Here is a 26,646-nt window from a genome sequence, read left to right as displayed (position 1 = left end):
CATGGTTACTCAGGACATGACTGTTGCCTTGAGTTGAAGTTCATAACTGCATGGAACAGTTATAAGAGCCAGGACATGGAGTCAGACAATCCAAGAGCCAGGAGGATGAGAGCAGAACAGAGGGTGGCAGAGATCGTGAAGACAGGAGACCAGAGCTTTCCCCGCAGGGGGCTTCTAGGGCTTTTCAGCAGCAGCGTGGGCAGGAGATGCACATGGTGTTGAAAGGCCCATAGAGGGGAGCCAGGATACGGAGAGTCCATATTTACAAAGTGCTCGGGGTGCCTTTTGATGTGCAGTAAAAAATAATTCCCTCCTCTGCCCTCTTACATTTGCTTCAACATGTACTTACTAAGCACTTCAGCTACATGAAGACCTGCGCTAGGCATTAGGGCTGCAGAGACAGTATACTGAAGAAAAAGACATAGACACAGCCAACTAGAATTCAAACACAACAGACTTTCCACCAAGTAAAAGGACTGTACAGTAATATTCTCTGGAGGCAATACAAGAAGAGTGGTTAATTCTACCTTAAGAAATCAAGGCAAGTTTCAGAGAAAAAATAGCACTTGACCAAGGCTTTGAAGACCAAGCAAGATCTTGCTTGGTAGAGATGGAAAAGATCTTGCTTGGAAAAGAGCGCACTCAGGCAGTGGGGACAGCACGCGCACAGGCCTGGAGGTGGGAGAGTACAGAGCGCTTTGGAGAATAAATAAATAAATAGCGCAGTGTGCCGAGGCTTTGGGGGATGGGATGAGGAGGAGAGAATATGAAGTCATGCCGTACAAGGTGAGGGTGGGCAGGACGGTGGAGCTGAATCTTGGAGGGCCTCCTATTGAGCAGAAAAACCTCAGAATTTGTGGCACCTTTTAGGGCTGACAAGGTTGAGCTCAAACAGGCAATTTTCTGGCAGCAAATCATGGAAACACTTAATTCAGAGGAGAAGGATAAAGCTTCTCCTCTGAGTTTTTAATTATTCTTCTCCTTCCTAGGCCTTTACTCAGCCCTCCAGCGAGGGAGATTTATAAACTTCAAGTCCCCAGTCTCCTCTTGCTTGATGTCTTCTTTATTGGGCCATGGAGCTATTTCTAGAAGTTTCTTATCCAGTTCATCTGATCCCTGGACTCTGGAGTCTCAATGAATCGCAAACGTGCTTTTTGGGAGCTGGGGCGGTGCACTGGGGTAGGAGCTCGGGTGCACGTTTGCTGATGTCTTTCGAACACCTGTGTCCCAGCCCAGGGACAGGCTTCAGTGCCTGGCGGTGATGGCATGCGGCTTAGTCGCCTGGCAGTTCAGCTCTCTTTCACACCCTTTGTCTAGTTTAATTCTCCTACAAGCCCTGAGAGGATGGATGCAGTAATCACCAGCCCCATTTTGCAGAATGAGAGGGTGAGGTTATATGGTAGGAGCGGAAGCTGGCCTAGAACCCTGGTCTTCTGACGCAAGTCAAGGGTTTGATTGTCAGAGAAGAGTTGTCTAAGGCATGACAGGAGGAACTCTCATTATCTGGGACACGGGGAAAGGACTTGTTCCTTAATGCTTGGGGCTTAAACACAGTAGAGGGATCTGTCTTAGGGGAGAGTCTCTCTCCCATTGAATTGTGGGAAATGGTTGGAGAAGAAGGGCTTTGAGGTCCAAAATGAAGGCCTTGAACCGAGCAAAGGACCAAGCTACCGACTCCAAAAGCAGCGAGGAAGCCTTTCCAGTCTCTCCTCCTTCAAGTCTTCCAACCCAGGAAGCGCTTCAGCGTCTCCCCGTCACCCACAGGAGACAACCCAATGTCCGTCGCAGGGCACTGAGGAACTGCACACTCTGCACCCAAAGACTTTTCCATCTGTGCCGCTCAGACGCGCTGAGCTTTTCACTTAGTACTTGTGTAGATGCAGCATTTTGCCACATCTGTGGCAAATAGAATTTCCTCTGCCAAACATACCCTTTCCCTTGGTTCCTGTTTGTTCGTATGTTCATGCCTGTATTCCTTTAGTCAGTCAGTGAATAAAGTTCCTACTATGTGCCAAGCACTTACTTCTCCAGGCACTAGGGACATAAAAGGGAACATCGTAAAATAGTTTCTGCCTTCATGGAGGAGGAGAAAAGCATTAAACAATCACACAAACATACATATAAGTACAAACTATGATAAGGGTAGAATAAATGGTGCCATGAGATATTACCCCAGGAGGTGCTGGATAAGTTGCCACATCAAGGAGGGCTTTTCTGAGGCAGGATACATAAGTTGATCACTGGAGGAAATATCTGATGTCCCTCAGGCCAGTCAGAGAACAGATCTTTTAAAAAGCTGATTTAAGAGGCATGTTGGAGTATTGAAAGCCCCAGTGAGAAGGCGGGTTGCACTAAAATGGGATCCTTCCTTCCCTCCTGGCCTACGCAGTCATTCCCAAAATAGGAAGCCAACGGAATTGTGTTTGTGTTCAAAGCCGAAATTATTTTTGTTTCTCTCCTCCCTCGTGCCCCCCCCTTACCAACAGGCTTCTCTCTCCCTCTCAGTGTTTGTGTTTAGACTCTGAGGAGCCTAACATGCGCGTCTTCCATGTGCCAAACATGTGCTGGGCATTTGATGTGCATCTGACATTAAATCCTCACAGCAACGGGCCGACGTCAGCATTACAGTTCTGATGTTACTGATGGGGAAACTGAGGCTCGGGGGGTTAGTGACTTGCCAGGTTGACACAGGTGGCAAGTAAGTGGCAGAGCTGAGATTGCAGGCCACTGGTCCTAGCACAGTGTAAAGCACGCAGAGCATATCTGCTTCCTCTCCCCCAGCAGCCTCAGCTGCGAGGACAGCAACCTGGCCACCCTCCAAGGCTTCTCTTCTTCAGGCCAAGCTCCCCAGCCTTTGCCGTTTATCCCAAAGATGGAAAGTCCAGAAACTTCCCCCCACAGATGTCCTCCTCCCGTAGGGTTCCTGTTTCACTCCTTTGGGGAGCAAATCTGGGCATGTTACTCTCCCAGGTAGACTCATCCACTGACCTGTGGGCAAAAGTACCTCACTGAGGCTAACAAAGTCCTCTGTGACTGGCCCTTATCTGCCTCTCCGGTCTTATATTTTAACATTTACCCAACCACCACCTCCTCCACCAGCCCTCACCCAACGCTTCACACTCTGAACTTTGTGATGTCTTCCCTTCTCTCATCTCCGTTCTTCCTAGCACGTCTATCCCTGATCAGAACAGTCTTCAATTAACTGACTCCTACTTATGGAAGGTGAAGTCTCCTAAGGGAAGTCTGCTCTGACCACGTGGACTGTGTGAATGCCTTTTCTCCACGCTCACACATTTTCTGGGTCCCACCTCTTGGTGTGCTCGATTATAATTGTCATTTAATATCTGACTTCCTCAAAGGGGTTTTTTAAAAGCAGAAAACAGGTTTGACTTTCGTGTTCCCAGTACCTGGCATATATTAGGTGTTCTGTGAATATAGGAGGGCAAGAAGAAGGTAGGAGGAAGGAGGAAGGGAGGGAGGGAAGCAGGGAGGGAGCAAAGGGACTCAAAGAAACATGGTCCATGGAGGGCTCAAATCTTGTTCACACGTCTTGGGAGAAGGTAACTAACTACCCCAGTGGCTCACAAGGCATGTTCCCACGTACATACACAGCCTTTCTGTGGGATCACATCGTCCCACCATCCCCCTTTGCTCTCATATGTTCCTCAAAATAATTATGAGAAGCAAATAATCCAGTTCTACAGATGCTGAAATTAAAGCCTAGCAATGGTGTCTTGATTCAGAGATGAAATAAGCAGACCTGAAATTCAAATTATTACTCCTGATTCACTCATTCAGTTATTCATTCATACATTATACATGCTTTGGCGCATCTTCTGTTTCATATTTTGTGCTGGGCACTAAGAAGAAGAGGAATCAGACTTGATTCTTGACCTAGAGAAAGTCCACAAGAAGAAAAGGAGAAGGGAAGAAATACACGTATAACACCATATCGTGTTTGAGTGGGAATGTGTGCAGGGGACTGCGTGAGCACCACGGAGGGAGTAGGAAGGTTTGCCTAGAGCAGGAGGCATCACAGCTGGGCGTTGAGGGAAGAATGGGACGGGTCGGGCAGACAGGAAAGGGAAGTGCTCTCTAACCAGAGAGTTGGGGAAATGCACGTGTGGGTCCAGAGTCCTCAGTCTGCCCCACGTGGTCTCTGCACTGGAGCCAGAGTCTAGCCAACCTCTGAGTAAGGACTGTCTCCAGGTAGGCCTGGCTTACTTAGAAGGGAGGTTGGGTAATTATTTGACACTATTGTCCAACCTACTGAGCAGGGTTGGGCCCAACAGAGGGAACTGGTGATAGACGGCAATGGAAAAGCAAAATTGCTTCTTAGGATTTGTTTCCTGACTGTGCCTACTGCAAAACACACTGTCAGAAGTAAGGAATCCTTTGCTCTGTTACTGAATAACTAGGCAGTGAACAGTTAAGCGTATTCAGAAACCGAGCATTTGCCCCTGGAAGGTCTGAGGCCAAAAGGACTGGTACAGGCAATCAGGAATTGTTTTCTCTCAGATAGTCCTGGTATGTTTGGGTGCCGTGTGGTGGAGTGAACAGGCCCTGGGCACAGACCTTGAGACCTAGGCTTCCATCCCGGCTCTGCCACTGGTTAGGTCCACTTTGGTGCTCGTGAGGCAACTGGGGATGCCAAAAGGGCCAGTGTGATCACAGACTGGATTAATAGAAGTCTGATTATAGGAGCAGAACCGGTACCAATAGATATGTGTCTATCTGTCTGTCTGTCTGTCTATACGTAGAGAGATTTATTATAAGGAATTGTCTCATGCAATTATGGAGACTGAATGAATGAAAATATATTCCATGATGCCAGCTGGCGTCCTCACTCCGGGATGTGGAATAGAGTGACTTTGTGAAGTTGCCAGTACGACCAATGATTTCCTCGGCTTGCCTTTTTAAATGATTTTTAATTGTAAAATTATTAGGCTGGCGCAAAAGTAATTGCAGTTTAAAAGGTTAAAAATAATTGCAAAAACCACAATTATTTTTGCACCAACCTAATAATATATGTTTATTCAAGGAAAATATTGGAAAAAATAGAGGGTGAAATGCTCAAAATTGCCATCATTGCCATATCGATGTGTTTCCTTTCAGACATTTTTTTTCTATGGACATTTTTAAGGAGGTGTCAAACACCCACATTATTTTATTTCTGCCTTATTTTTCTCTTAACAGTACATGTAAGAATTTTCCATGTTAATATGTAGTTTTTCATAATCATTATTTGTAATGGCTTGATAATATTCCATTGGGTAAGTGCATAATAACTTATTTACCCCTTTTCTATTGAACATTTAAGTTAATATTTTTTTTCACCAGTATAAAAAAATTCTATGACCGGCGTCTTGGTACATAAAGCATTGCTCTGTGTTTAGGATTTGTTCCCTGGAATCAGTGTCTATGGTTGTTATGCTGTGAAAATCAGGGCCTTGATCTAGCAAGTGCCTGTGTTTTCTCCCCTAGATCTTCCAGACCAAAACAGGAAAAACTGTCATCAGCGCCCTAAGAGTCACTTAGCCCAGTATTCCATGTATGGCTCCTGATTAAGACAATGTGCCCTTTCTCAAATGTGGTCATAAATATTTGCCTCCAGTGAAGTAGATGCCAAGGAGATAATATTGATTGCAAATTACAGGCCTTGTAATTAACCAATTTGCGCAGCTGGAAGATGGAGCTGGTGAAATCATTTGCTTCTGAAGGAGGATGATGGCCTTTCCAAATCTGTCTCTCAGATATGAATTTGGCCTAATCCTAGGAACAGCCCTAGTGTGGCTGCAGACAGGTGCTTTAGAAGTTGCCAAGGCTCTGGACAGAAAAGCAGTGTCTTGGCCTCTTGCTTGCTGACCACACATCGTCCACCAACTACTCCAAATGGGCCTGCTGCTCCCAGGTGCCTCTGCAAACACATGTAAGCACACACTGGGAAGGTTATGTGCTGAAGTTGGCCCTGGGAGCTGTGCTGTCTGTTCCTGCCATATCAGGTAGTATAGGGGGGAGGCCCCAGGTAGCACCAGGCTGGGCTTCCGGTCGGTCCTATAGCTACTGTGGCCGCTGGCTCCAGAAACATGGGGGCAGCAGACAGCCAACATGTATGGTCAGCTGGGCTTCTACCCGACCATCACTGATGGGAGAGCCAAAGCTCAACAGTCTTGGAAAGGTGAGAACTCGATCTCGACACGTGCATAAATGGAACAGTGGTCTAGGTACCCACAGCATAGAGATGAATCCTAATTAATATTCATAAATTCACTCAGGTAGCATGCCTCAGTTTATAAATAGAATGACACTAAATTATTTTATTAAATCCTCTCCATTATCATACCTATTTGATAAATGAAAAAACTAAAGTTCCAGGAAATTTAATAACTTTCCCAAGTTCACACAGCCCTAAATAGCAAAAATAAACCAGGTCTTCTGACTCCATATGAAGTGACAGGAATATGTTAAGTTCTTTATATCCACTATCGCATTTGATTCTGGAAGTCGGTCAAGCCAACCAAATGCCCTTTTAAGTGGACAGGCTGAGGCCTCCTGAACATGACAGAGCACTATCCCGGGTGATCGGGAATCCCCAAGGGCGGGAAACATGTGTATGTTGCAGGTAGGTGGGGGCACTAGTCTCTGCCTCCCGTGAAACACTTGGGCAAATATCTCTCCAGCCTCATTTCTTCCTGTCGCCACTACTTTTCTTCTCTGTGCTCAAACTATTCTCAAGTTTTTACAATTGCTAGAATAGACCAAGTTGTCTCTTATTTTCAGGCTTTTGTGCATGGTGATCCCGGGGTCTTGAATGACTTCCCTCACACTCGTTGGTGTGGCTAATTGCCTCCATCCTGACCGCCTCTAAGGGCGTTCCCTAGCCCCACTCCCTTGGCATCCTCAGGCACATCTGTGCTCCCACCTCCATCTTAGCAGTTATCACACCATCTTATGGTGTCTTTTTCCCTCATTAGAACGTGGGCTCTTTTATCTTACTAATCTCTCTGTTGGGCACATAGTTGATGCTCAGATATCTGTTGAATGAACGAATCACATGCATACATGCATGAAGAAGTATCTTCTATGGTGCAAGAGTCCAGAGGTGCCAGAGGATTCATGCTTATTTATTATAGGGAACAGCTCCTATAACCCACTAGGGAGAGGAGTGCTGATCCCCGAATCTTTGGGTTACAGGCAGCAGGAAGATGGCACATTCCTTCTTCTCTTCAGAAGTATGATCAGTTTCCCGCCTAGGGGACCATCTAGTTAAAAGGTACTTAAAACACTAAATACAACTCATGCAACAGAGACTTAATCCTTATCTCACCCCCACTATGCCTGAATGTAAAGTCCAGGCCCCTCCATGGTTCTCTTTGAACTCCTTTTGGATTAACTTAGCAGAGTGAAATCTAGCAGTTCAGTCACAAAGGGATGCTCTCAGATTTGATCAGGGCACTTCAAATTTTACAGGCCCATCTAAAAAGCAACTACATTTAGTATTTCAAAGGTTGCTTCCATTGCTCAACTTATACACAACCTTTCTCCTACCCAACCATTGCTACCCTGACACAAGCTTTTAACTGTAGCTCCACAGCAAATTCCATAAATCAACAGAAATGGCTCCCTCCCTCCTTCCCTCCTCCCTCTCTCCCTCTCTCCTTTCTTCCCCCTCCCTCCCTCCCCCATCTCAAAATACACACACACTACAGCGCCTCCTCAACGAGTACCCACAATCTACCCATGTTTTATTTAGTTTGAGCAGCTAATGCCGGAACAAAGGTAATGAAATATATTAATTACATTAAAAATGTTTTAGAGAAGCAGGATTTGCTTTCAGAGAGAGCACATCTGACTCTGAGCAGAGATGATAGCAACAGGCACACAATTAACAGCTAATAACATTAGCGTTGTAATTGGAACCACCTTGAACTCTTAACCCATCTGCCTCTCTGAAGTTTAGGTCTGTACAGTAAAGAACGAGATGGGCATTTTCTTTTTTCTTTTTTTTTCCTTTCTTGATTTGGCTGGATGTTCAGAATATATTCTTTCTCAAATAAACATTTCTAATAGCTATCATCTACTGTCCATCCACGGGGCGTCAGGTGCTCTGCAGGCAGTGATGGTACATTGAAGAATATGTGGCATGGGCTCAACCCTGGAGGAATTAAATGCAATTTACTTCTCTCAAAGATCTTACCTAGTGGAATTATTACCTTTATTTTTATAGATGGGAAAACAGGCTGAGAAGGGTGAAGGGACTGTTGAAAGCCACTCAGCTTGTAGGGTAGCTAAGCACAAATTCAAAATTAATTCCATCCGACTGTAGTCAGTCGATGTTCTTTCCAGGGTGCCACCCTGCTCGACGAGTGACCGTCATTGCCATAACCTTGGTAGTTCCCCCCCCCTCCCCGTTGACTCTCTGGACTCACCTCACAGTTGTATTCAGCAGTGGAGGAAAGGGACAGGAAGAATGTGATGGAACAAGAAGTCAAGTACTTCTGGCTGTTTGAGAACGCACCAGTATCATTCACGTGGTCGGCATCTGCGGTCCCAATAAACGCAGCAAACACACCGCTCGGTGATGGGGAAATCAAGCAGGTAGTTCTTAGACGTTCACACCAGCAAACACATGGCATCAGGGAAGCCTAGACTCTCGGCTGGGGTTCCAGAGAAGAGTGGAGATTCTAGGTCCCAAGCAGGGGGCAGCAGGGAACTGGGGTTAGTCGCTCTCTGGCTGAAACTATAATAGTAGGCAGCAGTCGTGCTGAGGGCATTGCTGCAATAATATCATGATAGCCTTTGGCCAGGGGACTCAAAAATACCCATGTCCAATTTCATCTCGGCCAACTCTCCCTGGTAGCTTCCTTAGGCACATATATTCACAAGGGAGAAGTTACTTATGATTACTAACCTGGGACTTCGGCTCCAAATCCCAGTGCAGAAGTTCACTGAGCTAATCTGAACTAAAATGTGGGTTCTTTTATCCCAAGCGTGTGAGGCTCAAATGGTCTAGAAACAAACAACTCCTAAGTCCGCCTCTGTTTTCCCCAATGCCCTGGCCAGAAAAAGCTGCCCAAAGGGTCCCCATCAGAACCACAGGGAAAGGAGCAAAGTCCACACAACAGAGGGTACTAGTATAACTCTAGTGCTGGGACACCCCTTTCCCATTTCTGCTCCATGGCCAGTTCTTCCTTTCCACCAAGGCTCCAAAGGAGGGAGATACAGAAAGTCTGACCCATGCGAAATAAAATAAAACTTTATTCTTAGCTGGAGTTTTGTGCCCAAACCCTCGTGCAGAGAGCCCTGGAAACCAGGTTGTGGACCTGGAAAAGAGTAAATGAGCTAATATACAAAGCGTGTACCAATAAACCTAGGCCGCTTTCAAATCTCTTCTCTCCTCTTGAAGCCCAGCCGAGAGTCCTGATCTCCCTGGTGCCATGTGCTTGTTAATTTGGACATCTAAGAACTTCCTGCTCAAGTCCCCCATCACGGAGCTCTGCACGTGAGCTGAGGGGTTTGGTTTGGCTTGGTTTTGGTTTTCTGCCAGTGCTTTTCCCAGCCTGCCTGTGTCTCTCTACAACAATTGGACACTATCCCCTCCTTACATGTCTAATTCGGTTTCTCCTTCAGCAGACATTACCTCCCTCTAGAAGCTTTTCCTCCCCACCAGTACTTTGCCTGCAGACAGGATCAGGTGCCTCCTCTCTGCTTCCATCTCACAGCACTTACCCCTCCATGTTATCTTTGTGTTTACATGAATGTCCCTCGCCAAGAAATGAAATTCTTAAACGCAGGGAATGTACATCATTCATCTTTGTTTCCTCAGTGTCTAGCCCTTGATCTGACACAGAGCAGGCTCTAGGGAGTGTTTAATGAATGAATAAATGAAGACATTATGCTTTTGTCCAGTCCAGTGTAGTGTTATCCAGGAGGGAGAAAAAAAGTAATGTCTGATCCAGAGTCACTCCCCCAGGTGAATTACAATGAACCCCCGACCTACCTCCTCCTTCCATGCCTCATGACCCATAGCCACCCAAATTGCTGTTCATTCTAAAGTCACGAACAGCACGGCACCGTGTGCATTCCCATTCCTGACTCCAACTTTGTAGCTTTCTCTGAGTAACTCTCTCAGGGAAATGCCCCTCCTGTCCTAACTCATCCCCTGGAAACATCCATCCATTTTGATGTCCCCAAAGGCAATTACTCAATTCTAAGATCCCAGCCACTCAAGAGGACTCACACTCACTATTTGACTCAGTTTCAGGGAGTGACCTCCTATCACTTCTCTTGGCCATGCTGCCCTGGCTTCCAGACAGTCCTTCTTGAGTTTACCTTTCTGCCCGAGCTTCCAAATTATATCCCAGTTACCCATCGTGTGTGTAAGCCCTTGCTGACGGGCTCCCTACTTTTCATTTCAGACTCCCCTGGTGCCTGCCTGTCAGGCTGTGATGGGACACAGCCATGGACGCAGCTGGGCCAACTCCTCCAGTAGGAGCTCTACCGTCAGATTCACTAGCTTCTCAGCTGCCTCGTCTGACAGCCTGTGCCCTTCCTAGATAAGCCCCCCCATTGGCATGCTAATGGAGAAGGCTGAACCTCAGCCAGAGACCAGAGCAGTCAAGACAGGACAGAATAAAAAAGATACATGTAACTAGGTATCCTAGAACAGAAACCAGAGAGAAATGGATTTTAAAAACTAGAGGAAAATTTGGATCAAAATTTTAATAGCAGGAAGTACCAGTCCAAGTGGTCCATTGAGTCTGAAATAGGCTAGAGTGAGAATCAGATCTCTTAGATACTGAATGCCAGACCACACAATTTGAATTTGGTACAGTTGGAAAGAAACCCCTGTAGATGCTTGAACAAAGCTGCCCAGGAACAGAAGGCAGACTGAGATCGAGGAGCCCCGGCTTTGTCACTGGAGGGCTGTGTGGCTATGGACAGCTCTCTTCCACAAACGGCTCCAGAAAAATGATGTGCCAATGGTGAATAGTCTTAGAAGTCCCTCTCAGCTCTTGAACTCCATGGCACAGATAGGTTTCACCTGAAGCATTTGAGCTTCCCTCCATTTAACATCCAACCCCCTCTGCCCCCCACCCCCAAATCTGATCGGGGTTCCAGAGGGTTTCCTATTGTGTCTCCTCTGTCGGGGCACAGCAAGAGAGAGGAATGTTCCTGCGACATGTGCCCTTGTTTTATTCTTGATGCTTTCCAGAGAGCTGGGGGATAGAGGGGGGTGGGGGTGCCTCCTTGCAGGATCAGTTGTAAGTACTGTCGTCCTATCCGTGTAGGGACCGGGCCCAAGCACAGCGGCCAATCAGTATGTGGGAAAACCTGGACCTTTACCAACTAGCATCCTCTGAAGGCCAAGTTAGAGACTTGGACTTTAAAAGTTAAACAGGTAACATGAACTGAGTAAGCAGATCTAATCAGATGCCTCAGGTGGGTGGCCATGAGAAGAACGTATCTTGGCCTTTGTGTTAGTCGGTATAGGCTGGGCTAGGCCGCTGGGCTAGGCCGCTGAACAGATAAACTCCAAAATCTCAGTAGCTCATCACAGTAAAAGCCATTTATATGTTGAACACAAACAAATTTTGCAAACCTGAAATTTGGGATAAAATAAAAATGGCTTCCATTTACTCAGTATCTATTCTATGCCCAGGACTATTCTACACACTCTATATAAATGAGCCCCCTTTTACACATAAAGAAATTGAAATTCAGAGAGCTGACGTGACTTAAGGTCCGACAACTAACAAATGGCAGAACTGGGGTTGAAATCCAACGCTGTCTAGCTCTGAGGCCTGTGCTCCTCCCCTTACTCCACACTGCTTCCCCGAGGGGGCTATAAAGAGTGGACTCGCTCCCTCACCCACATCTTCCAGGGAAGGGCCTGAGGAAAAGAAACTGTCTGGCAGTGGCCTGGAGAATGGTCTGCATTGTTCTTTCGGGTGGCCATTGTGGACAGTGCAGCTCAGGGCGCAGCCCTCTGTTAGCACCTAAAGCATGGAGGCTGTGTGTCCCGTGCCCAGCACCAGCCTGGCAGAGTGCTCAGAGAGTGTTTGCTCATTGGTTGAATAAATGAGTGTGAATTCATTCATTCTTTGACAGGTTTGGGGTTCTTCAGATGAATGGTTGAAATCAGATCCTATATCCTTCAGGGAAAAGTCTGTACTCTATTGCTTGTTATGTTTCCTGCATTAAACATAGAATGTTTAAATAATCGCCACCCCCCTCAATCACTGATAAGTGGACCCTCTTCCTCATGCACTCAGAATAAAGCTGGAGAAGTAGGGAGGAAGTGAATGTGGAAAGTATTTGCAAGGATGAAATAAGAGGACATACTAACCAGCAGGATGTCAGAGGTAAGGGAGGAAATGCATAAAAGAGGTATAAGCATATCTGTCTTCAGAAATGGCCTCAGACCCCTGGGATTGATTTGGGGTAGAAGCCGAGTGTGTAACTGACATTTCCCCAGACCAAACCAGCCTGTGGGCACAAATGGGATTCTGTTTACAGTAATCACCTGTAATACGCTGGCTCATGCCCCTACCTGCTAACGCAGGACTCCAGCCTCCCTTAAAGTCCTCCTCAGTTATTTCTGGGAGTCTCCAAGTGGCATCGCAGGTGAGCTCACAACGGATACTATCTGCTTCATGCGCCATCTACCATGTTGTGTCTTTCCTGCTCAGCCCCTCTCAAGAGGTTCCCCACTTCCTGCTTCCTGCAACTGAGAGTGCTCCAGCCTAGCCAGGGCCGCCAGGACCCACCAGGAGATATCTGATGGTATCTACCGGGGGGGGGGGGGGGGGTTCCTGCTTATTATGTAAAGCTGCCAGGAAAGAAATACTATACAGCCAAAGCCACAGGCTTTTCAATCTAGAAATGGAAAAAAAAAAAGATAATGTTCATTTCCCCCACTCTATATTTATAGCTCTACCTGGGGCCCTTTAGGGAATGATTTCCACCTGCATCCCCTCTCTCCCTGGGGCTCAGGCATGTGTCCATAGGGCTGAACCAGGAAACTGTCTCAGGGGCAGATACCCCGCTGTCACCGCCTCCTTCCCTACTGCATGTCCCGTTTCTGCCAGTTTAGACAGCCAAGGACCTTCATGTAATGGAACCCCTGCAAGGAGTCTGCCCCAGCAGTCCTTCAGAGTCTAAAGCTGGGGTCCCCTCCTCTAAAGAAGGAATACAATGACCTCTGTTACTCTTTCTAAAATAGTATAGTCCAAACAGTAGTCTGGGTATTTTCTTCTAGATGAGTTTATTGCGCACTTGCTGTGCTTCAAACATGATACAAAGAGCTTTCTGTGCAGCCCTTTATTTAGTCCTCACCTCAGCCCGTGATCTAGGCATTATCACCCCCTCCTGAGGGTCCAGGGAGGGAAAGTGCCTAACCAGGCCCGCCAGCTCTGGCAAACTCACTCTGGTCTTGGCCCCCACCCTGCCTCGCTGGCCACGGCCTCTCCCTGGAAGCCTGCGCTGGCTTGTTTCTTGCCCTTCCTGATTGTCAGCCTTATCGCTTACTCTCCCTTCTCCTTTCATGCTTCACCCGTTGGATCCAACACCCAGCCCATCTTTCCAGCTGTGATCTCAGCCACTCTGGACAAGAATCTGATTCTCTCTTCTCCCCTGCTCCACATACAGGCTTAGTGCTCCTTTCCCTTGGAATGCTCCAATTCTGGCTCTGCCTCAAGAGTGACCTTTACATCTGGCTTTCCATGGCCCTGAAAGTTAAATCTGACAGTCCCCGTATGTGCTGTGTGGACTTTGGCAGTTTCTTAACATCTCTGAGCCTCACTTTACTTAACTGCAAATCAGGGGTAATGATACCTGTCTTGGAGTTTTATTGTGAGAAATAAATATGATGAAATCTGTAAGGCTCTCAGAACTATGGCTGACACACAATGTAAATGTACAGTAAACAATTGTTCAAACAGAACTGACGTTTACCAAATACTTATCACATGTCCTGCTAAGTGCCTTATGGGGCTTCTCTTATTTAATTCTCCTTATGCAGCAGATACAATTGTCATTCCATTTATAGATGTGAAAACTGATACCAAAATAGGTTATAGGACTTACCCCAGGGCTCAGACCTTGAAAGTGGTAGATCTCAGATGTGCAGCAGGTCCTCACATTTCATGGGTTTCTGTCTTACACTGCTCAGGACAAAGCGGACCCTCTACTCATGGGGTAGTGGGGCTGCTCTTAACAAATGAATAGGTAAATGAATGTATTTTCATTGTCTTCCCTTTGTACCATTGCCTAACTTTTATTAGCCTACTTGTAGGATGCTAAAAAGATATTGTAGTTTCCTCCAGCCCCAGAAATGTACCATGTAGCAACCTTCCCTGAGTAGGTCAAAGCCCATCCCCGAGCAGCTCAGGCCCTGGCTGAGTTCCTTGGCCAACTACAGTGCAGGGAGACATCCTTCCACTACTGAGGCTTGCCAACGGAGCACGACTGCTGAGCCAGGGCCTCTCGCCAAGCAACTTCTCCTGCCCCTCTGATATGCAGATGTGTATAAGAATCCTGCACATCTGCCTGGGAGCATCCAAAAACTGTGACTTGGCCTTAAAGAAGGAAAATGTGAACATCAACTCTGGAGGAATGGCTGCTCCAGAGGGGCCAGGCAGGGGAGGACAGCAGATCACGGCTGGGAGCAGTCAGCTCAAAGCAGATGGAGGATGGAGAGACAGCACTGTCACCCCAACTTCCCCTCTCATAGGGAGGCAACTCAGAAGCATGGGTGCTGCTGGCGTATCTGAGTGATCCCCCTACGGAAGTCCCCATCTTGTGGGCGTTACGCTCTACGTAATCTGCATCACCTTAGAATCTTATAGGTAAGGAAAGAGAAACATGGCAGCAGAGGCAGTGGTAAGAGCCCTGGAACAGGACTCAGGCACCTTTTCACAAATACATTCATGTAGCCAACGTGTATGAAGCACCCACACTGTTCCAGCTACAGGGGAACAAACACGAATCAGACACAGCACCCTCAAGAAAGTGCCCGCCATCTAAGGGGGCAGACAGGCAAGGAACCGAACAATATGGAGGACGGTATGGAAGGCTTGCTGGGGGCGCAGGTAAAGGGGAATGTTGGGGAAGGCTTCCTGGAGGAGCTGGCATCTGAGTGAATCTTAAAGGCACGTGATTGACCAAGTAAGGCATTTATCCTATACTAACACCACCGAGGCACTGTGGAGTGTGAGAATGTATGCTCACTCCTAAGCACCCATACTTGCATGTACACACGTACACACACGTACACACAGCTGCACACACCGACACACATGTGTACACACACACCTTCTGAGGTGCGCGCAGTGCTGGGTGGGAACAGTTTGTAGGGGAGCCCTCTCTGTCCCTCCTGCTGTAATCCAAAACTTTCCCTTCCCCAGTTGTGCTTTCTGTTTTCTGAAAAGCCTTGGCAAACTTCCCCAGAATGAGCTGCTTTGTCCTTGTTACTTTAAAATCTTCATTTTCTCACTGAATGGCATAGGAAGCCAGAGAAAAAGGAATTCACCAAGGCATCTTGAGCTTCCCTTTGCCCTTGCCCCCAGGCTTATCCCTACAGAATCCTGTGCTGGTCTGCGGTTGCAAGGAGTGGGGATTCAGCTCAGAGAAAAGGCTAATTTGGTGAAAGGGAGAGGGTCAGCGCCTTCAACCCCCACAGGACCATCTTAGGACAGAAGAAGCAGGGTGAAGAACAAGGATGAATGGAGGAACTCCAGAAGTGGGGCGCTTGCTCAGTGTGAGAGGCTATTCCCCCAAGATAAAGCCGCCCACCAGTGGGGTCAGCTGCTTTGAGAAGCGGTGAGCTCTGTGTCCGTGCTGGAGTGCAAGGAGACCAGCCACAGCTGACTGGAGCGGGAGCTGTTGGAACAGGGCCTCGATCACCAGGTGAGAGGCCACATCGTTTTGCCCAGCTCCACCATCTTCACATGGAAAGTGACTTAGCACAGGAGGTATGCTCGGGCCTCTGAGAGCCCAGGGATTTGCATTTCCAAGGTTATGAAGAAAGGCGTGCAGTAAGTGTGTTTTTAGGCGTCCAAGATGTGAAAGATGTGATTATTTGCAGAACCTAATCTCATACCTCACCATCCTTGTTGAACTGAATATTGCAAAACTATTCTCATTCGTATTTGGAATGGTATGTTTCTAAGCAATCATCAAACTGAATACTCATTTCAGCCAGGAGATGACCTGAATATTGAATAGAATAAAAATGTATACATTAGATTACTTATTCAAATGCCTATCTGGCAGTTTGGATAGAATTAAGCAACAGTCCAATCTGGCTGTTGTTTTATGCATGGAATGTCAAAGCTAAACGGCCCTTCGAGAATATTCCCTCATTCTTCCTCTGCACGGAGCCTCACCATCCTGTCTTGTTCACAGATGGGGAAATAGACTGAGAAAGAGGGGGATAAGGCATGGCGATGGGAGACCTGGGACCAGTAGTTACTGTGTTAGTGGTCAGGCAAGTAACATTGTCCCCGCTGGACCAAGGAGGCACCGGAGGCTCAGTGTGGTTAAGTGGCTTCTGCAGACTCACACCCAGTTGCCAGCATCCCAGGCCACTGTCCTTTCGCACTACCTCACTGGGCGGCTAATATAGCCCCAGAGAGATTGTGTTCCTTCTCTCACGTGACCTGCAGACTCCCTGCCAGCCAGTCAGGTATGAAATCTCGGGAAATGACCGTATTATCCCTGGTCTATAGTTGAGGAAATTCCAATGAGGATATGGAACCGCAGTTTAGGTCCCCCAAACCAGGGGCTCTGCCAAACCGCTGTTCTACCCCGCGTGCCCTAAAAGCTCCCTAACGCTGAACAACAGCCTATTGTTCGGCAACTGCAATCACAAAAAAGCAATAACCCCAATTTGCCTTTCGAAAGGAACCCAGGGAATCCTTGAGAAGGAACATGCTCGCTCAGAAGCTTGCTTAGGTATCACCTCTGAGAAGACTTCCCAGCTCTCCCTAGCCCAGCCCCCAGGGCACTTTGCACACAGTATTGTCATTGTATGTGGGGTATTTTCCCTACTAAATAAGGGCCAGCACCACTTCTGATTGTTTTCTGCGTTCCCAGCATGGGGGCCTGCCCCCCCCCCGGCCCCCGCAGGTGTCTGGGAAGGATGTTTGGGGGGATATTTGGCTGGCATCACTGCAAGGAAGGAAGTCAAGAGGGAGAGACCCTTCAACCCTCCCCAACCGATCTAGTCCCTTAATCTCTGGATGTCAGAGAGGACCTGGCAAACCCGGAAACCTACCATGATGCTTCCACCCCACTCACAGTAACTGGAGCCGAGAACAAAACCCCCAAGCTTCCTGGGGCTCTGCCAGTGTTGGGGAAGAAGAGAACAGCATCCGAAGCACATGTTTCCACTCAGACTTGAATCTCACTTCATCTCATCAGATAATTCTGAAATCACAGTTTCAGCATTTTCTCCGGTATTATCCTCAACACCCTGTCCCTCCCGGCGCCATGAGCCCCGGCCCTTCCAGGAAGCCTTCCCCAGTCAGGGAGTCCACCGTGATGTCTCCGTCCCAGCTCCTCTTTCTCACCTGATGCGTGCGCTCTTCTTTTCCTGCTCATCCGATGCTGCCCCTTATTGGCAGCTCGTGGCTGGTCCATGTGGGGAGACGCAGTGTGAGCCAATGCACAGAGCACAGTCTCTGGGCTCAGAAGACTTGGGCATAAGTCCCAGCTGGACCAGTGAGTAACTGTAGGACCTTCAGACATTTACTTAACCACTCAGAGTCAGCAAATGGGGGTAAAACGTCCTTCTCAACATTGTTGGGAGGTGCAGGGACCCTGATAATGGAGGGCCTTGTCTGCAAAGCTAGCAGGCTCGGGCCTTCTCCAACAGACAAGGGGGCACCATTATGGGGTTTCTCATCTGAAAACCATATGATCAAGTCTGCTTTCAGAGAGAATACTCTGGCAATGGCACAGAGAAGGGATTGGAGAAGGGAGAGTACAAGAGGGAAATCAGGCAGGAGACTTTGGAGGGAAGATCAAGGGTTGGGTAGAGGGGCAGTGAGAAGTGTGCATTTGCAGATGGTAACGTGTTGAACAAAGGAGGTAATAGGATTAAGAAGAGCTCATGTTTATGAGCTCGACTCTGGGCCTGAAATCAGGCTAGCACTTTATAGGGATTATTTCATTGAATCGTTAACAACCCAAGATTCTTAATCTCCATTTTACAGATGAGGAAACTGAAACATTGAGAGGTTAAGTAAATTATCCAGGTTGGCATAGTAAGTAAGAAAACTGGATTCAAGTCCAGACAGCCTCACTCCAGAGCCCAAGTGCTTAATTACTGGACAAGCTCACGACTGAGCAGAGATTAGACGATGGTTAGAAGTTGAAACTGGCAGGACTTGCTGAAGGATTGGCTGCAGGGAATAAGGAAGAGGCTAGAGCACAGGATGGCGCTCAGGTTTCTTTCCCAAGGTCCACAGCTCCTAGGGCTCAAAGCCAGTGTTTTAACCCAATTTTATCTAACTCCAAAGCACGTTCTCTTCACAGACTCAGAAAATTTCACCTGAGAGCTTGGTGTTCTTAGGACTGAAGGGATAAAGTAGAGATCGGTACTTGCCCCAGAATTCCACAATTCTGTTATTTAAACCACTATACCGTGACAATAGAGCTTTCCTGAAGGTGTTGAGGGTGTACGTTTCTCTACAGAGGGACTTCGTACCAATTGCAAAGAAAAACTGAGAAGAAAACGCATTTGATGCTTTGCTTCTTTGGTGTCAAACCAAAGGCAGAAGAGGATGCCAGGTACCTTTGGAAACAGAAGTAGAGGAATGGCAGAGAAGCCACTGTAGCCAGAGGGAGATTAGTGAGAGCTTGAGCTCGAGACCCGTTCCTCCCCTTCCCGAGGCTCTTCTCTGTGCCAGGCTGGACACTGGGCCGTTGGGTGCTAGGTGTCCTGCCTGAGGCTATGAGATGCCTGCCTGGGCATCTGATACCCAAAGTGTAAAATGGACAATTAGACGGTCCTTCAGATGGCTGTAGGAGGGGGCTGTTTGCGAGAAGAGGGAATGTGCCCTCCACACAAGAGGAGATGCTAAACCTGGGTCTGGCACAGGGCAGAGCCAGGCCATGTGACCTTGGGCACTTAACTTGACTGAGCTTCCTTGTTGTCCTGGGAACAGTGGTGTAATCAAGGCCACTTTGATCTACTCTTTCCTTTTATATAATCAAGGACCTGGCACGTTGGGTTGGACTGAGGTTCTGGAGCCTTGGCCCTCCCCTGGGGTAGAACAGGCTTAGGTGTGCGGACAATGAGCTTGATGCTGAGGGTGAGAGCCAGTGTCTGAGATGGAAGCGAAACAGAGGCAAAGAACCTGCCCCCAGTTCCCACCTGAAGGGGCCAGGTAGAGAGGCGAGTCCAGGTGGGAGGTGAGAGGGCGAACACGAGCCCAGAGGCCCTGGGTTGGAGTGGAGGGCAGGGCCAGGGACAAGTATGGCTGGAGCATCTATGGGACACTTGGAGTCACCCTCTGGGTGCAGAGGGCTCTGCTAAGAGTGTGGAGTGGTCCCCGGGCTGTTAGGATAATGAAGTGACATAATACATGTGAAGCACCGAGCTGCCTGGCACACCACAGCTGACTCGCAGTGTTAACCATGGGGTTGCTTTCCTTTTCCATCAAAATTCACCAAGGGCTGCTAATGTGCCAGGCCTCGTGGTGGGCACTGAGAGGAGAGGAATGATTAAGACACAGTCCCTGTCCTCCAGAAGCCCCGACTTCCGCAGATACAGACTCATAAATAAAACATCCCAATCAAAAGCTCTAAGTGGCATGATGGGGGGAGGCATAGCATAGGACAGGGTGATGGGTCAGTAACCCAACCTGAGGGTTCTGGGAAGTTCCCCAGAAGAGATAATGACTAAGGTGAATCTTGAAGGTTAAGAAGGACTTAATCAGGCAAAGATTGGTGAGAAATCCATTCTGGGAACGGGCACAGCTTCAACATGAGCATAATAAGACAGCATCGTGTGCTTGGTAAAGTGGGATGTGAGCAGAGGCACGAGGTAAGGCTTGGGAGGAGGCGGAGCTCTGCTGAATCTGGAGGTTGAGGAACCTGGACGTCATCCTGAAGGTCACGGGAAGCCACTGTAGGGTTCGAAGCAGGAGAGTAACCTGGCCAGACCTGGGCTTTAAATATATAGATCGCTCAGGCTGGTGGGCGGAGTGTATGGAAGAGGGCCAGTGGGGGCCCGGGGAAGTGTTTAGTTTGATGCTTCTGAGTCAAAGGTCAGTCACTTATGCTTTGGTAAAATGAATTCGGGAAGATTCAGAAATGAGAACAAGGGCTTTTGCATGTAAGGCTAGATATGAAATGTTAACATTTGTACTCCTATATACAATGAGCTAAATCCCCGTTCTCTGTTGTGTAAAAGGTGCTATAAGGGGACAAAATATAAGGACCCTTCCAGCTTTAACTCTTCAAGACTCAATAATTCTGTTCTGCTTAAGGTATGAAATGAGTACGTTATTGATCCCCTAAGATCCCCTGTGCTTTGGTCCTGCGTTCCTTGTGTCAGAGTGGTTGCCCTGAAGGCTTGCCATTACCCTACCTGTTCTTGTGGCAGATGCTATGTTTATCACATGGTTGGAGAGTGTCAGGATCTGTGTCAAGACCAGAGCTCATCATGTGGCTCATATCTGTGCCCAAGATTGCTGCTCAGTCTATGGTTATGGAACTGAGAAAATTGTCCAATTGAGATCTTTGAAATCAGGCCTTTGGGCTCATTACCACATGTCTGCTCCACTTAGCTGATCTGCCAAACTGCTAACGGGTTCTGGGCATGGACTCGAGGCTTCTTCTAGTCCTGGCTGTGACCAACTTTGTATATTTGGAAGCTGGAAGGAAAAGGGATACTCCAGATCCCCTAACTTCCAGTGCTTCTCTCCAAGACAACACTAATTCACGTATTAGACTTGCCTGTTTCATGACTGGGAGCTCCTGAAGGGAGGCAGCTCCACCTAACTCTTCTGTTTTCATGAATTCATTATTCCTGCCCATTTTAATTGAGGGATTTTTTTGTATAGTCTTTGTTGCAGAGACTATACTAGGTGTTGGAGATATTTAGAAGTGAGCAAGCCAAACACAGTCTCTACCTTCACGCAGGTTAGTATCTCTCAAGGAATGAGAAAATAGGGTTTATGATGGGAGAGGGGTATAGGGTGCCTAATGGAACAGAGAGCAAGCGTCCGAACTAAGTGTGGCATCTGAGAAAGTCATTTGAAGAATTAACGTTTAACTCAAGGCCAGACAGATAAATGGTAATTGACCAAATGAAGGGTACTAGGGGAATAGATTACAAATAGGGGAAACAACTTGTGTGAAGTCCTGCAAGTAAAAGAGTTCACCCATTGAAGGAGTCACAGGAGGGCCAGTTTGATCCTTCTGATGGAACTATTCTATATCTTAACTGCAGTGGTCAATGATTCTACACATGTGATAAAGTTGCATAGAACGAAATACACACAAATGAGTACGTGTAAAACTGATGTGATATAAGGTCAATGGATTGTATCAATGTCAATTTTCTGGGTGTGAACGTTGCACTATAGTATGCCAAATGTTACCACTGGGGAAACTGGGTTAAAAGCACATAAGCTCTCTCTGGATTGTTTCTTACAACAGCATGTGCATCTAGAATTATGTCAAAATAAAAAGTTAGAATAAGAAGGAGGAGGGGGAGAACCAGGCAGTGGCCATTGGGGTTGAAGCAGAAATGAAGGGATGTGTAAGATGAGTTGAGCTCAGAGAATTGATAGAGAATAGACCCTATAGGATTTCTATCACGTGGGGCTTTATCTGAGGACAGATGAGGAGCCTTTGGCAAGTCTTATTTGAGGAGTAACATGATCAGATTTGCACTCGAAGACGATCACTCTGGTTTGGAGAATGCATTGGGGAGGGGTATGATTAAGAACAGAGAAATGAAAATTAAAATGGGTTATGGTGGATAAGAAGGCACACAGGTAGATTTGAGAGGTATTTATGGGGCAGAATCATTAGGATTTGATGACTGAGAGGTGAGAGGACAGGAGGAGTCAAGAACTCACAGGTTTCTAACCTGGTCACTGGTGGATAATGGGTCTCTTTCCTACAATAGAGAACATATTGAGAAGAAGTAGGCTTGGGGAGAAAGGTTTGAAGAGATGGGTTCGGAATATTTGAGATGCCATTTAGACCTCAAAGTCCAGATGTCTAGTAAGTGGCTGTGTGTATGTGTCAGGAGCGCAGGAGAGAAATCTGCGCTCAGTGTGTGAGTACACAGAATAAGAAGGCCAGAATTCTAGGGCAGAATGCTGAAGAATACTGGCATCTAAAATGTGGGTCAAAGAGGCGGAGCCTACCATGGAGACTGAGGGTTATTGAAGAGCTTGGAAGGAAATCATGACAACTGAAGTCAAGGGGAGAAACGGTTTCTGAAAAAAGGCAAAATGAAAGGAATTCATTTCAATGGTCTAAATGCTGCTGAGACCAAATGGAGGGACGTGCCCTTGAATTCAGTAGCTCATTGGTGACCTTGGGGAGCAGGTTCATCGAGGCAAAGGCCACAGAGCAGTGGGGCTGAGGAGTGAGTGGGAGGTGAGTGGAGGCTGATAAGTGTGGGCTGTACTTTCTTTCAAAAAGTTTTGCTTGTGAAGAGGAGGAGAGAAGGAAGTAACGAAAGGTGAGGCAGAGGTGACCAAGGGATTCAAGGCTGGGAAAGACCTGAACATGTGTAAGCACAGGTACCGGGGGCCTCCAAGGGGAAGAGGAAGATCCAGTGTAAAGCACAGGGTCTGGCACGAGGCAGGTACTCTGTGGACACCGAGTGCCTTCTGAAACAAATGAGCAGGGAGAGCGTTTTCGTACATATAGTCTCTGGGTTCTGTCGCACACCACTAACTAGTCTAAAAATGTTGGTGTGCTTCCTCTTTCTGGAACAGCTGGGCCATTAAGAACTGCATGAAAAGCACCTTTTCAAACTCCCTAGAGGAGGCTCTATTTCAGATCTGAGCCAAGGTGCTTCCTCTCGAAGGGCCTGTGTGGCTGGATTTGCCCCTCCCACAGCAGCCCCCAGCGCGGGCTCCCAGCACAAGGACAGAGCCCCGGAGCAGCAGCAGACAGAACGGTTTCCACTGTGGCTTCTTGCCCCCCAAGCCCAGGGTGCCCATCCACTCTCGGGGAATCAGCATGACTGGGCAACGGGCGTATTCTCTAACTGATGACTTCTTATCCACTTTGAAAAGGCAGTATGGCTGACTAGATCACCTCAACAGCTTCAGAGGGTGTGCTTAGAGACAATCATCTCATTGTGTTTAATGTAGACACCCTTCAATGTCAGTTGTCTCCCCTTACGTGCTGCCAATAGTTTGAAAATGTGCTTAACTTTCTTGTTTATACAGTAGGTAGCAGTTCATGGGTTGTTGTGAACAGGAAAATGAGAACAGAAATAAAAGAGCCAGGCATATATTAGTTTCTTAATAAATCTACGTTTCCATCCCCTTCTTACCAGGAAGCAAAATTTCCTTTTCTCTCAGCAAATACCCAAGTCTTGAGTCTGAGGACAAAGGGGCTGGACTTAGAGAGAAAAGAGTATCTCAGGAAGCACCTGATATGGCTTCACCTCAGAGTAATACCATCTGTCCTTCGGGCAGGTTTTTTTTTTTTTTCCTTTTTGCGGGGGTGGGGGGTGTCCCCCTGTAAGAAAACTTTAGATTTAATATGTGAGGTGAAAATCCAGGCTACATGATACATTGAGGGTGGGGGAGAGTTTGTGAGAGAAATGTTCTTCATGTTATAAAAAGGCTCCTTTGCTTTATCACAAAGTTTCTTTAAATATGTGCTCCCTTGGTGCAATTAAGCATTTGTTTACAGATCATTAATTATCTGGCAGAGAGGCTTGGCTGGAAGGATTGTGGCCCAGAGGCACAGCTGGAGAGTTGGGAGCTTGTGCCAAGTGAGACTCCATCAGAAGCAGTGACAGTAAAGTTCAGAAATGACTGTGTAAATCGAGATGCAAAGGAAGCCCATTTCCAAGACCTGAGTGTCCGAGCACTCTGAGACCTCTAGCTGGGCTACATGGGTGAGTGGCGGACCATCCGGCAAATCAGGGAAGGCAGCGGGTGAACAGGGAGGAGGAGGTATGGCTGAGCGTAGAAAGAAGGGTCTAGTTCAATCTGGGACATTCTGAGGAGGAAGTGCCTGCAGGATATCAAGTTGGAGAAAGAAGTCTAGAAGGCAGGTACATATCAGTACTGTGCTCTAGCGGTGTTTAAACATTTCTAGTTCCCTAAAAATTCCAAAACTGTTTCACGCTTCTTTGCTTCTGCACACACTGGGCTCTCTACCCCGAATGCCGTCTCTCCTCCTTACCCTCCCGTACCTGCGGAGCTTCTGGCTCCTGCTTCCGCAGGCTGACACAGGCTGTCCATTTCCTGGACAAACTACCTCCACTTATACATAATTAGCCCCGACGCGCACAAGGGGCCTTCCTGGTTTAACCAAAATCACATAATTGAGTAAATGTAACAGGCTCAGCTAAGAGAACTCAAATATTATTCTACTTCTGTTATCGTGCTTGCATTTGCTGCCTTGCATGCCTCCCCTGTTGTATTAGTTTGCTTGGGCTGCCACAACAAAGTACCATAAACTGGGTGGCTTAAAACAACAGAAATGTATTCTCTCACTGTTCAGAGGCTGGAAGTCCAAAAGCAAAGTGTCAGTAGAGCCATTCTGCCCTGAGGCTCACAGAATCCTTTGCCTGGTCCCAGTTTCTGGCGGTGGCTGTCAATCCTTTGGTGCTGCTTAGCTAACAGGTGCATCACTCATTCGCTGCCTCCGTGATCACATAGCATCATCCCTATGTGTGTCTGTTTTCACGTGATGTTTTTCACTTCTTATAAGGACGTCAGTCGTACTGCATCAGGGCCCACCCTCATGACCTCATCTTAACTTGAGTACAGCTACCTTATTTCTAAATAAGGGCACATTTTCAGATACCAGGGGTTAAGACTTCAACATAGCTTTTGAAGGACACAATTCAACCCATAACAAACATTAAAAAAAAATATTTCCTGTAGGGTAAGGACCATTTCTTGTTTGTCTCTGTCCCAACACTTAGCACAAGGTCTGGCACGGAGCAAGTGCCCAGGAAGTATTTTTTTGAATGATTGACGATAAACCCGTGCTTTCTACATCCGAGTTTTAAAATGCTTTGTGTATACCAGTGCCCACTGTGTGCAAAGATCTATGCTAGATGCTGGTTGTATGCTCTCTTATTTAATTGTATCAAGTGCCCTGGGAGGTCGGGCTCCCTACCCCACAGGTAAGGAAGCCAGACTTGAGAGTAATCAAGTGATTAGCTCAGGTCTGCACAGTGAATTGGCTGTGGAGCTGGGGTTTGAAATCAGGTTTGTCTGATTTCAAAGCTCATATATCGCTCCAATACATTCTGCTGCCTTTTCTTTCATCTTTGCTTTAGTCAACCCTCTTTGGGAATCTAGACTGCCTCAGATATACTTAGGGCAAGCCCCAAAACTGGTTGGGTTCATGCTTTGGCCTGAGTGTTAGAGAATCAACAATATCCCTTAATATGGGGGTGGGGAATAGAGGAGAGTACAGAGGGGCCAGCATGCAAATGGCAGTGGGGCTGGAGAGAGACTTCAAGGGGAAGGTGATGCCTAGGAGGGGAGAATTAGGAGGTCCCCTCACGAACCCCTCCCAACTAGGAAAGGATTTTTTCAATGCTTAACCTTGAAGGTGATGAAATATATATTCTCTAGGACTAGGCAAGCTAACACCACAGCCATGGGCGAGATCACCTTTTACTGAAGGCTTTCCCCTGTGGTCAGGAGAACGCGTGGCAGTGCAGCGCAGAGAAAAGGCCTGTGAGAAGCTGGGCTCCAGTCCTGACTCAGTCCAAGACAAACTCTCTGACTTTGGGTAAATCATTGTCCTGATGTCCTGTTTCATCATCTCTAGAATGAGAGGTTTGGGCTGTAAGTTCTCTGAAGTCACTATTCTTAGTTTCCTGCTTCTACAGAATCTGTTTCCGTTTTATAACTCTATTTTAAGGTGTTTATTACATTGCCAAGAAAAGAGAAAAAAAAGAAAACCTTCAGGATGAAATTTCTTTATGCCAAGGAACAGATTTTTTTTTTCTTTTACCTTTTTTTTTTTTTTCCTGCATACATAGCTCTTCTTTGCTTCTTTCATGTCTGTCTTTCTGTCTTTTCATTCTAGTAACTCTCACAAGTTTTCTCAGTGGCAACAAGCACTCTCTGGCATGGCCCTTCCTTTTCTTAATACCAAAGATAAGGATTTGCTCAAGAAGTAAAAACCATGTGGACAGGGCTTGTCTGGCTCCTGTGTTAGTGAATCAGTTATGTGTTCCTGCTGTGACCTTTCCAAACAGAGAGGTGGAAGAGAAAAGGGTACATAGGTCCAGCTTGTTTAGCTTCGGGCAGTTTGGCAGCACCCTTGCCAAGTGTAAGCATGGTGATTTCACTTTCTACTCCACTTTCAGCTTCGTGTCAGTGTGCAGGCCCCAAGTGAACGTTTCCTGGCAGACTCTTTTTTCCTTGGACATTGAGCATTTCAAGTGGAAAAATGTACCTTGTT

General features: G+C 47.2%; 1 protein-coding gene across 6 annotated transcripts in view; it reads left to right on the top strand.

The window, feature by feature from the left end:
* Positions 1–26,646, top strand: part of AGBL4 (AGBL carboxypeptidase 4) — a 1,081,794-nt gene that overhangs the window by 795,016 nt on the left and 260,132 nt on the right. The gene's annotated exons all lie outside the window — the stretch shown is intronic.

This window comes from Rhinolophus sinicus, chromosome 14 (genome assembly GCF_057876585.1).
Source record: "Rhinolophus sinicus isolate RSI-liver-muscle chromosome 14, RSI-T2T, whole genome shotgun sequence".
Lineage (NCBI taxonomy): Eukaryota > Metazoa > Chordata > Mammalia > Chiroptera > Rhinolophidae > Rhinolophus > Rhinolophus sinicus.
The sequence above is the reverse complement of the archived record's forward strand: the minus strand, read 5'-3'. Positions and strand labels throughout refer to the sequence as shown.